General features: G+C 40.5%; 1 long non-coding RNA gene across 1 annotated transcript in view; it reads right to left on the bottom strand.

Moving 5' to 3' along the window:
* Nucleotides 1-10,231, bottom strand: part of LOC132379052 (uncharacterized) — a 34,332-nt gene extending 24,101 nt beyond the window's left edge. Inside the window, exons 1-2 of the long non-coding RNA XR_009507276.1 lie at nucleotides 10,139-10,231; nucleotides 9,335-9,562 (exon numbers count right to left, since the gene is read on the bottom strand). This is a non-coding gene — a long non-coding RNA (uncharacterized LOC132379052). The remainder of the gene's footprint in view (nucleotides 1-9,334; nucleotides 9,563-10,138) is intronic.
* Between the last annotated feature and the right edge of the window lie 1,873 nt (nucleotides 10,232-12,104).

The following is a 12,104-nucleotide window of genomic DNA, read 5'->3' as shown; positions in this document are numbered from 1 at the left end:
ATAATCATGTGGTAACACTTCAAGGCTTACATTCCAGTGAAACTCATTTATGGTGTTCCTGAACACGGATAGGATTCCCATTTACAACGTGACATGTACATGTATAGAGGGATATGGATCAAATGTGACCAAATTGGGAGTAGCTTAGAAGGGTGTCCTGCTGAAGGGTTTTGGCCTGAAATGTTGACTTCCTAGATGCTGCCTGGCCTGCTGAGTTCCTCCAGCATGCATGTGTTGTCAGGATTCTTCGTTGGCATGTTTCCTTGTTGTAAAGTTCCAGACAAAATTATACACCAAACAATGGTTACAGTGATGGAAACAAGCACAAGAAAGGACATATAGAGAGGGCATACAATATTGCAAAAATTACTGGGAAGGTAGAGGATTCAGAAGCTTTTTAAAAAACAGCAGAATGAAGCTAAAAAAAACAAAGAGAGAAAAGAGGAAATATGAGGGTAAGCTAGTCAATAATATCAAAGAGGATACAACTTTTTCTGATACATAAAAGGTTAAAGAGAGATCAGAGTAGATATCAAACAGCTGGAAAATGATACTGAAGAATTAGTAATGGAGGACAAAGAAATAGTGCATGAACTTAATAAGGATTTTGCGTCACTTTTCACTGTGCAAGGCATTAGCAGAATGCCAGAAGTGCAAGTGTCAGGGGCAGAAGTGAGTGTTGCTATTACTAAGGAGAAAGTGCTTGAAAAGCTAAAGAGTCTGAAGGTAGATAAGTCACAAGGTGTAAATGGACTACACTGCAGAGTTCCAAGTGAGGTCGCTGAAAAGACTGTGGAGGCATTTGTAATGATCTTTCACAAATCACTAGATTCTGGAATGGTTTCAGAGGACTGGAAAATTGCAAATGTTTCTTCACTATTTCAGAAGGAAGGGAGGCAGAAGTAAGGATATTATAGGCCTGTTTTTGGAAAGATGTTGGAGTCCATTATTAAGGTACTTGGAGACACATGATAAAATAAGCTGAATTCAGCATGGTTCACTCAAAGTGAAATTTTGCCTGACAAATCTTTGAGGAAATATCAGGCAGGATAGACAAAGGAGAATCGATGGATGTTGTTTATTTGGATTTTCGGAAGGCCTTTGATGAGGTGCCACATATGAGGCTACTTAACAAGATAAGAGCCCATGGTATTGCAGGAAAGGTACTAGCATGGATAGAAGTTTGGCTGACTGGCAGGAGACAAAGAGTGGGAATAAAGGGAGTCTTTTCTGGTTTCTTACCAGTGACTAGTGGTGAGCCACAGGGGTGGTGTTAGGAGTACTTCTTTTCACATTATATGTCAATGATATGGATGAAGGAATTGATGGTTCTGTGGTCATGTTTTCAGATAATATGAAGATAGGTGGATGGGCGGATAATGTTGCGGAAGTAGGGTGTCTGCAGAAAGACGTAGACAGATTGGGAGAATGGACAAAGAAGTGGCAGATAGAATATAGTGAAGGGAAGTGTATAGTGTATACACCTTGGTAGAAGAAATAAATATGTGGACTATTTTCTAAATGGGGAGAAAATTCACAAATCAGAGGTGCAAAGGGACTCGGGAGACCTTGAGCAGGATTCCCTGAAGGTTAACTTGTAGGTTGAGTCAGTAGTAAGAAGGGCAAATGCAATGTTAGTAATTCATTTCTAGAGGTCTAGAATATAGAGCAAGGATGTAATTCTGTGAGTTTATAAGGAATTGGTCTGACTGTGCTTTGAGGATTGTGAGCAGTTTTGGGCCCCTTATCTAAGAAAAGATGTGCTGGCACTGGAGAGGGTCCAGAGGAGATCCATGACACTGATCTCAGAAATGAACAGGTTAACATATGAGGAGCATTTGATGCCTCTGGGCCTATATTCGCTGGAGGTTAGAAGAATAATGGGGGGATTTCATTGAAACCTATCAAATATTGAAAGGCCTAGATAGAGTAGATGTGGTGATGAAGTTTCCTATAGCTGTGGAGTCTAGGACCAGAGGGAGCAGCCACAGAATTGAGAAATGTCCATTTAGAATAGAAGGTGTTGAATCTGTGGAATTCATTGCAGTTCAGGCCAATCCACAGGGTGTATTTGAGGTGGAGGGTGATCGGTTCTTGATTAATCAGGACATCAAAGGCTGTAGGAAAAAGGCAGGAGAATTTCATTGAAAAGAATAATAAATCAGCCATGATGGAATGACAGTGCAGACTGGATGGGCCAAATGGCCTAATTCTTCTCCTATCTTATGGCCTCTTCTACAATAGTTTCACATTATCCCCAGTGCTCCAACATTTTAAAAATCTTTCCTGACTATTTTTCTTAAGCTACTGCATGTGGAGTGGAATTGCTCTGAGAAATCGTGAATCCTGTGATAGAGGGCCAATCCAGATGAAGTGCAGGCAGTCCATTCTTACTGACTATGGAGCTAATCTGCAGAAGGTGGGGTGGACAAAATTGTTGGATTTGGTGATATTGATTAGAGGTTCTTCGGAAGTCAAGAATGAGCCATAAAACCTGGTGGTTTCACCAAAACAAAGGAAGAAGTCAAAGAAAAAGTTGTAGTCGTCTCATACTCAGATGAGAGAGAAAAGTATGTTCAATTATAATATGTAAACAATGAAATAGATTGAAGTGGAGTGACAACTGCTACAGAAAAACTGAAAAGCTTCTAGAAAATCCAGAGTCATGGACATAACAATTACTAGAAAATTTACTAAAATTTTAACTCTCAGTGGCTACTTTATTAGGCACATCTGTACACATGCTCATTAATCAGCCAATCATATGGTAGCAGCTGAATATATAAAAGTATGCAGACATGGTCAAGAGGTTCAGCTGTTGTTTAGACTAAACATAAAAATTGAGAAGAAATGTGATCTAAGTGACTTTGACTGTGGAATGATTGTTGGTGCCAGATGGAGTGGTTTGAGTATCTCAGAAACTGCTGATCTCCTGGGATTTTCATGCACAACAATCTCAGGCGTGGTATAAAAATACAAAAAAAAATCCAGTGAGCAGCAGTTCTGTGGATGAACATTCCTTGTTAATGAGAGAGGTCAGAGGAGAATGGACAAGACTGGTTTAAGTTGACAGGAAAGTTACAGTAACTCAAATAACCAGGCATTACAACAATGTAGTGACAATGCAGAAGAGCATCTCTGAATGCACTTGTTGAGCCTTGAAGTGGATGGGCCACAGCAGCAGAAGACCACAAACATACACTCAGTGTCTACTTTATCAGGTCCAGAAGGTTCCTAACAAAGCAGCCACTGAATGTACATGCAATTTTATTACATTACAAGCCAGCATAGTGAAGTTAAACCACAAGAAAAATGCAAAAAAAAAATTCTGCACCTTAATCCAGCACAAAGGAGATGTGACATGGGACTACTCCACAACAAACCATGAGGCATCTGCAGAGTGGTGCAGACAGCCCAGCGGTTCTGTAGTTGTGAACTTCCATGATTTGGGACATTTACAAAGACAGATGTGAAAAAAGGGCCTGAAGGATAATTGGGAACCTGGGTCACCACAACCACAAACTATTCCAGCTGCTACCATCTAGGAAACGGTACCACAGCATAAAAGCCAGGACCAAAAGGCACTGGGACAACTTCTTCCACCAGGCCATCCGACTGATTAACTCCCATTGATTTGAGTGTATTCTGTTATATTGACTGTTCTATTTATTATAAACTATTATAAATTACTATGATTGCACATTTAGACAGCGATGTAACATAAAGTTTTTTTACTCCTTATGTATGTGAAGGATGTAAGAAATAAAGTCAATTCAATTCAATTTATTATGGTAGCTAGTCACATGGGTGGGGGTGTGGTAAAAGTGTAAGGTTCAGTTACGTATTCGTGCTTTGTTCTCAGCAGTTTTGTTTAGTACTGGGAGCCGATGAATGTCGTATTTTTTGTTGGTTACGTATTTATGCTTAATTTTGTTTAAATTTCATTGCGTCAAGATTATCATTACTGGAGCTGAGGGCATGTCTTACAAATATAACAAATTTGTGGGTGTTGCTAACAGTGGCAATTGACTTGGTTAGAATTGGCCGCTATAGGGAGGGTGAATGTGAACAGCAGTTTTCCAGGATTGGGAATGAGAGGACATGGCGAGAGGGAAGAGATTTAATAGGAACGTAAGGGGTAACTTCTACAACTGGGGGTGGTTTGTATATGTACTGCCAGAGAAATTGCGTGAGGTAGTTACAATATCAACACTTAAAAGGCACTTGGACAGGGACATGGGTAGGAAATGTTCACAGGTACATGGGTCGAACAAAGGCAAATAGTTCTCATCTTGGTTGGCCTGGACTGCTTGATCTGAAGGGCCTCTTTCTGTGTTGACTCTATACCAAAGCATTTATGATATAAAAAAAAACAAGACCACTAGGGAGAAGGGGATAGAAGATAGACCTAGATAACGAGGCTGTGTGTAGAAGGAACATTGAAGTGCTGAATGCCCACTAGATCTGCCAGAATTCTCTTCCCCTTAGGACTCACGCCCTCTTGAAAAGGCAAGGAGAACTGAAATAACTGAAGTTATGATATTACTTTTTTGAAATATTTAATGAATCAAATACCATAGCCTGCGCACAATGGAGTACTTGTTTGTGTATTTGTTATACTTCCAGAAGATTGTTCATCCAGGCTCTCTTTTTGAAGACTTTAGTTCACTGTGTGAAACATTCAACACCTGCAGTGAAACTTTGCAGGTCTGTGTATACCTAAAGAAAGCAGTGACATTAATGTCTATATTTTATTTGTCATAATGCCATTCTTAATTTTGTTTTGCTGATAATGCAACCCATGCAAAGTGTTTTCGCTTTGATGAATATAACAGATGTCGAAGGCAGCTTGTGCAGAATAAAAATTGAGCTGTCCGCTGCTGCTGGCGTCCAAATGTAGTGATAGATTTAAGAGGCCTCAGTACCCCGCTGGAGGATAAGGAGGTGAGGGATTATAGTACCATTTTACAACAGTTTGAGCGGCAGAAAGTGCTGCCAACTACTACAACATGGCAGAACCTCCGTCAAACACAACAGAGACATTTGTGACTTCAGTATTTTATCCAAGACGCATATAAAATTAATTGTGTTATTGTAATACAGATGACAATCAAGTCATTGTAGTTACTAAATTACTTGTAAAGTAAATGATGGATGGAACATTTGTTCTATGCACTGCCTACACATGTGGTGGAGGTCGGCTCCATTGCTGCCTTCAAGAAAGATTTAGATAAGCATATGATGGATAAATATTTTGATGGGTTGCTAGATGAGAGACTCCCTGGTGGAGAGAAGCAAGGACATAATGGGCCAAATATCCTCCTTCTCTGTTTGCACCTTTCTTAGACATTTTCCTGTTCATCTACTTGTCCAAATTTCTCCCAGCTTTGCAAGTGAATCTGTCTCTATTATTTCCTCTGGCAGCTCATTCCACAAACAAGAACAGACAAAAAACCAAAATAGTAATTTATATGAGACAACATAAGGATTGGAATCTTCACCTCCATAAAGATAGAAGCTAAAATATCATAAAAATTATAAACATGAGAAAGCCTGCAGATGCTGGAAATCCAGTGCACAGCACACACAAAATGCTGGAGGTCAGGCAGCATCTGTGGAAATGACTAGATAGTCGACATTTTGGGCCAATGCCCGCCTTCAGGATTGAGAAGGAAGGGGAAAGATGCCAGAACAAGAAGGTGGGGGAGGGGAAGGAGGCTTGCTGGAAGGTGAAAGGAGAAGCCAGATGGGTGGGAAAAGTCAAGGGCTGGAGAAGAAGGAATCTGACAGGAGAGGAGAGTGGACCATGGGAGAAAGGGAGAGAGGAGGGGACCCAGTGGGAAGTAATAGGTAGGTGAGAAGAGGTTAAAAGATAAGAGTGGGGAATAGAGGGGGGGGGGGTGGAATTTGTTCACCAGAAGGATAAATCAATATTTATGCCATCAGTTTGGAAGCTACCCAGAAAGAATATAAGGTATCGTTCCTCCTCATGTCACAAAAGGAGGCCATGGACCAACATGTTGGAATGGGAATGGAATCAGTATTAAAATGTTTGCCCACCAGGAAGTCCCACTGGAGGGGATGGTGCGGAGGTGTTAAGTGAAGTGGTCCCCAATTTACGACGTGTCTCACCAATGTAGAGGAGGCAAATTAAAGTCTATTTATTTCACAAGTACGTATATTGAAAAATGTTTACCTAAGGGACTTCCAGTTCCTCGTGTATTTAAATTTACTAATTTTTTGACTCATGTCAGCTGTCAAAGGTAACATTTTTTGTGTTTTTATGACAAAAGTTTTCTTCATTTCACTTTTTTCCTCTTAAACGTGGTGGAGAAAGTGGATGAAACACACAAATTACAGAATGCAGACAATGATAGCTTTCCTGCACTGAACTATCTATATCTTCAGAAAGGTCTCCAATGAAAGTGTGGCTGATGTTATACCATCTCGTAGCCATCAAATCAGAACAGTAATAAGTGTCTTCACCACCCCCCTTCTTCTCCAAGTTCCATTTACCTACGACCTACATATTCCATCCTTTGGCGTCCCACCATCTCCATCCAGTTCTGGTCCCGCCTCTCCTTCACCTCTCCCCTAATAGCTCACATTACCACCTTCTTTACTTATCAGATTCCAGCACTGGTAAACTTTGTGTTCCTTATCACCCTCATTGGTGTCTCCAGCCTCACCCGCCATTCCCCTAGCACCTAGTTCCATCACCCTCATTGGTGTCTCCACCTTCACCCTTCAGTCCCCTAGCACCTAGTTCCATCACCCTCATCGGTGTCTCCACCTTCACCTTTCACTCCTCTAGCGCCTAGTTTCATTTGCCCCTTTCTTTTTTCTGCCTCCATTTATCATCCACCTGCCTCAGTCTCCCTCACTTTTCCTTACATTGGTCATCTGCTTATCATTCTTCACCCCTCTTTGTTCAATCAATTACCCATTGGCCCCTGTCTCACCATCCCTCTCTGCTCTTCCCTCTCCATCCTTAATCCTGATGCAGTTTTCACCTGAACATGAACAGTTCCTTCCCCCACCCCCTGGCAGATGTTGCTCGATCCGCTGAGCTCCTCCAGCAGATTGTTTGTTGCTCCAGATTCCAGCATCTACAGTCTCCTGTGTCCTCACTAACAATGTGTGATGATGGAAACATTAGAGCTGGTTGTGCGCTGCTGGATCCTGTAACTGAGTTGGGGGCTGGGCCCTCTTGGCAGTGCTGCCCTCCAGTGTTCCCTCCTGGGAATGCAAGCCAGACCGCGGCTGCACTTGCGCCAGATGAGGAACTGCTGCGGCTTGCTCTTGCAGAAACATCCATGTGCCATCAATCTACAGGCCATAACGCTCACGGACTTGGGCTATATTATTATTATTTTATATATTTTTGTAACTGTATGTTTTCTGCTACCCTAACGATATGTGCTGGGTGCTGTGTGTTGACTGTTGGTACTGTGTTTTGCACCTTTGTCCCAGAGGAACACTGCTTCATATGTGCGCATTCCTATGTATGGTTGAATTAAATTAAACTTGAGCATGGATTACTGTAGCTCAGTAAGGAACTTCAAAACAAACTCTGGAATGTCCAGCACTAAGTCTTGACCGGCATTAAATTACAGAGCTGAGGGACAGCAACACATCTGGAGGTGCTCGCTTAAAACCATTCACTGTCCTGCTGCAAAGACAATGATCAGCTGAGTTCTATCCTGAACTCCTTCATTATAGACAATAGACAATAATAGACAATAGTCTATTGTCTATTATCGTCTATTGTTTATAATGTTTGTCCTTCAGCCAGGCCATGCTTTCTTCTCGTTGCTGTCATTGGGAAGAAGGTACAGAAGCCTTAGGCCCAAGGGCACCAGGTTCAGGAAGAATAATTACCCTTCAAACATCAGGCTCCTGAACCAGCGTGGATACCTTCACAAACCTCAACACTAAATTGATTCTACAAACTCTGGACTCACTTTCAAGGACACTACAACTGATGTTTGCAGTATTATTTATTTATGCATTTTTTTTGTATTTTCACAGTTTGTCTTTTGTATGTTGGTTGATTTGACAGGCTTTGTCTGTGTGTGGTCTTTCGTTGATTCTATTGTATGTCTTTGTTCTACTGTGAATGCCTGCAAGAAAATGAATCTCAGGGTGATATATATATATATGTACTTTGACAATACATTTACTTTGAACTTTTTGGGGCTGGATTATCCACTCCCTAGCAACATAAACAAAATGTTGAACTAACTCAGCAGATGAAGCAGCATCTGTGGGGGGAAATAAGTAGACAACATTTCAGGATGAGACCCTCATCAGTTCTGATGAAAGGTTTCAGCTTGAAATGTTGACTGTTTATTCTCCTTCATGAATGCTGCCCAATCGGTGGGGTCCGTCTAGTACTCTGAGTGCATTGCTCAAGATTTCCAGCATCTGCAGAATCTCTTGTGTTCACTCACCAGCCGGTGGTTCTGACCAGCTGTCTGCTGTGCTCTTCTCGATGAGCAGCTGGACACCAAAGGCTTCTGAAACTACTTTTGAAGTAACAGCCAAGAAATTTAGAAATAAATTGAAATAATTTTGTTTTTTTGTCAACTGCTCCTTGCTGTCTCAATTGAATGTCTGATTACTTTTCTGTGAAAAATATTGGATAAACACAATAACAAGAATAGGCTGTGCAGAATTGTTTATGGTGTCATCCCAACCATCTTGAGGGTTTTCAGGGCTAACCATTTGATTTGACATCAGTGATTCCTTTCTTGAAGGACAGTAGAGGACTCATGTCAAACTGCCAACTCTAAATGGTTATTTTCTGGACCTGAGTTACAAATCAGACATGGAAGGAGAATTAGGCCTGTCAGCCCATTGAATCTTCTCTGCCATTCGATTGCGGTCAATTTATTATCCTCTTAACCCCATTCTCCTACCTTCTCCCTGTAACCTTTGACACCCTTATTAATCAGGAATCTATCCACCACCACTTTAAAGATACCCAGTGACCTGGCATCCACAGCCATGCATGGCAATGAATTCCCCAGATTCACCACCCTCTGGTTAAATAAATTCTGTTCTACATCTTTCTAATCTGAGGATGAACCCTCTGGTCTAGATTCCCCCACTGTTAGAAATATCTACTCAATGTCCACTCTATCTAGCCTTTCAATATTCAATAGATTTCAGTAAAGTCCCCCTTCATTCTTTTAAATTCCAGTAAGTACGGGCCAGAGGCATCGAACACTCCTTATATGTTAACTCTTTTCATTTCTGGGGTCATTCTTGAGAACTTCCTCTGCTCACAATATTCCAAAAGTGGTCTGATCATAGCCTTAGAAAGTCTCACCTCAAATCCTTGCTTTTAGATTTTCGTCCTCTTGAAATGAATGCTGGAATTGCACAACTTGCCCTGGTTGGATTTGCTTCCACAGCCTCTTTTGTCTTCAGGTATTCAACAAGCTGGAAATACTGACAAATCCTGTCAACGAGGGTTGTAAATCTTTGGAAGTGTCACTTTCTCATATAGCATGGAAACAGAATTTTGGAATAATTTTGAGGCAGAGTTGTATAGGTTCTGATGAAACAAGGGAGAGAATGTTACCAGGAATAGCAGGAATCCGGCAGTAAAGATTACAATTACACTCAGAGGCAAATTAGGTACATGAGTCAAACCCAATGCAGTCTTCCGCACCAGTAGCCCATCCACTTTAAGATTCTACATGTTTTACATTCAGAGATGCTCTTCTGCACACCAGTGTTGTAACACGTGGTATTTGAGTTACTGTCACCTTGAACCAGTCTAATCATTCTCCTCTGACCACTCTCATTAATAAGGCATTTTCACCCGCAAAACTGCAGCTCACTGGACTTTTTTATTGTTTCTCACACCATTCTCTGTAAGCTCTAGAAACTGCTGTGTGTGGAAATCTCAGGAGATCAACAGTGTTCTGAGATACTCAAACCACCCCGTCTGGTGCCAATAACCATACACAGCAAAAATAACCTCGATCAAGGTTTTTTTCCATTCTGATGTTTGGTCTGAACAACAGTGGAACCTCTTGACCATGTCTACATGCTTTTATGCATCGAGTTGCTGCCATGTAATTGACTGATTAGACAATTGCATTAATGAGTAGATGTCCAGCTGTACCTAATAAAATGGCCACTGTTCTGTATATTTGACACAATCATGTTGACTGGTGGCATAGACTGAATGGATGAGTTGATCACCTCTGCTTTTTACTGTGAAGACACAACCAAGGTTATTGACCTAGGAGAAGAGGATATAATTGTTGAATAAAAAGCAATAAAATAGATGAATAAAATCAGATTAAGGTGGAAGCATGCTGGACTTAATGCGCAATTTATTCTCATTTTTTTATGGCTGTTGTTACATTACTCTTCATGGAAGAACTTCATTGTAGCCCTAAACGCCGGCGGCGTTACAGGCAGTAACTAACTTACATTACTGTTTGCACGAGCTCGCTGTGCACAAATTGGTTCCAATGCCTCTCAGTTTCCCATATTACAAATCTGATTGCATTTCAGAAAGGATTTCACTAGTTGCAAAGCACTTTCATATATCCCCAAGCTATGAAGGCTGCTGTAAAAATATGCCTTTACCCTGATTTTTCAAAGATATGCTCCCGTTGTGCTACGTCTTCATGGCAGGAAGTAGAACTTATTTCTGAGTTCCAATGATGAATGTTGAAATGGTGCCCATATAGGACCTGGCTCCCTTATTCAAGGAGCTGGATTCTAAATAATCTGAAACAAATTCATAACCGTAGCTCTCCAGAGGACAAAGCTAATTTATTAAGCTTTCTTTTCATTTGTTATTAGCCATTTCTTACTCAAAATATAGTTTAATTTTACCAGTAAAAAAAAATCAGGCTTAAGTGCTAACAGATGCTCGCATGCCAGCACAGTTCTTTTGCCCATGGTACTAAAAGTGATTTGCAACCACGTCATATTATTTATCATTACTCATTTACTGTCAGCAGTGTATTAGAGGTTAATAGAAGTGCCAGAACATGTACTGATTTACTTAGTAAAATTTTTGTTCCAAGGTTTAGGTCGGTTGATTGGAGTCTGTGAGACTTTCAATATTCATACATTATGAACAGGAAACTGCTGTGACCTTGAGTCATGACTACTTGCACAGTATATTATATCAGATTTGACCTTCAACAGCTTATAAATACACTAGCTGTATTTAACCAATATTTTCTTCCATATTACTGACACTGCAACATGCAGTCTGGAAGATTAATGCTGTGTGACAACAACAAGAACAGAAATCATGTGACGCAGATAGTCCGAGTCTCCTCCAATGACCTTCAGCATTGAAAGCTGTCAATACCAAAGGACTAGAATAATCATAGGTAGCCTTTAAGGAAGAAGGGACAGCTCCTTCGGTCACCTCCTGCTACTGTGCTCTGGTGTACAGGGAATTGTCGTATCTCGTGTTCAGATTCCGACAATGAGAAGGGGAGAAAAATCAATAGCTGTAGTGTTAGTGATGCTGCAGCAACCTCTAAAATATCAAGACAAATCCATTTCTTTCATAAATGTCTTCATTCCCAAATGTCATTGTTAAGTGATTTTTTTGTCCCTATCTAAGCTTAAGCCAAATAGTATTTTATAAAAGTTTTTTCACTTCCCCCCTTTTCAATTATTTCCCTATTGGAGTTAACTGATTTCATTACACTGAATTGTGCTGTACTGTATTTTATCATTTTATTTTTTAAAATGTATTTGTGAAGGAAAAAAATCCAAATGTACTAAGAACAGAACTATTGTATTGTGGTGGAGAATAAGTAGTAATTACAGAGAAATATGAAAGCTGTTCCTGCTGTTAGGAGAAATGATAAGGGAATACTGCTCCTTTTCAAAGCATGGAGTCCATTTTGATATAATTGGTTCCAGAATTATTTATGACATTAATTGCTGCATTATCGACTGGCTGTCAGCTCTTCTGGCAGTCAGTCCATCTTTCTTACCACTGCAAGCCAACTCAGTCCAAACTAGACTGACAAGCTAATTACATTCATCTCCCCCTCAATGACAAATACTGCTCATCTGAAACCTTTCCAGAAATCGGTGCTTTTTCTTTC

This window comes from Hypanus sabinus, chromosome 21 (assembly GCF_030144855.1).
Source record: "Hypanus sabinus isolate sHypSab1 chromosome 21, sHypSab1.hap1, whole genome shotgun sequence".
NCBI lineage: Eukaryota > Metazoa > Chordata > Chondrichthyes > Myliobatiformes > Dasyatidae > Hypanus > Hypanus sabinus.
The sequence above is the reverse complement of the archived record's forward strand: the minus strand, read 5'-3'. Positions and strand labels throughout refer to the sequence as shown.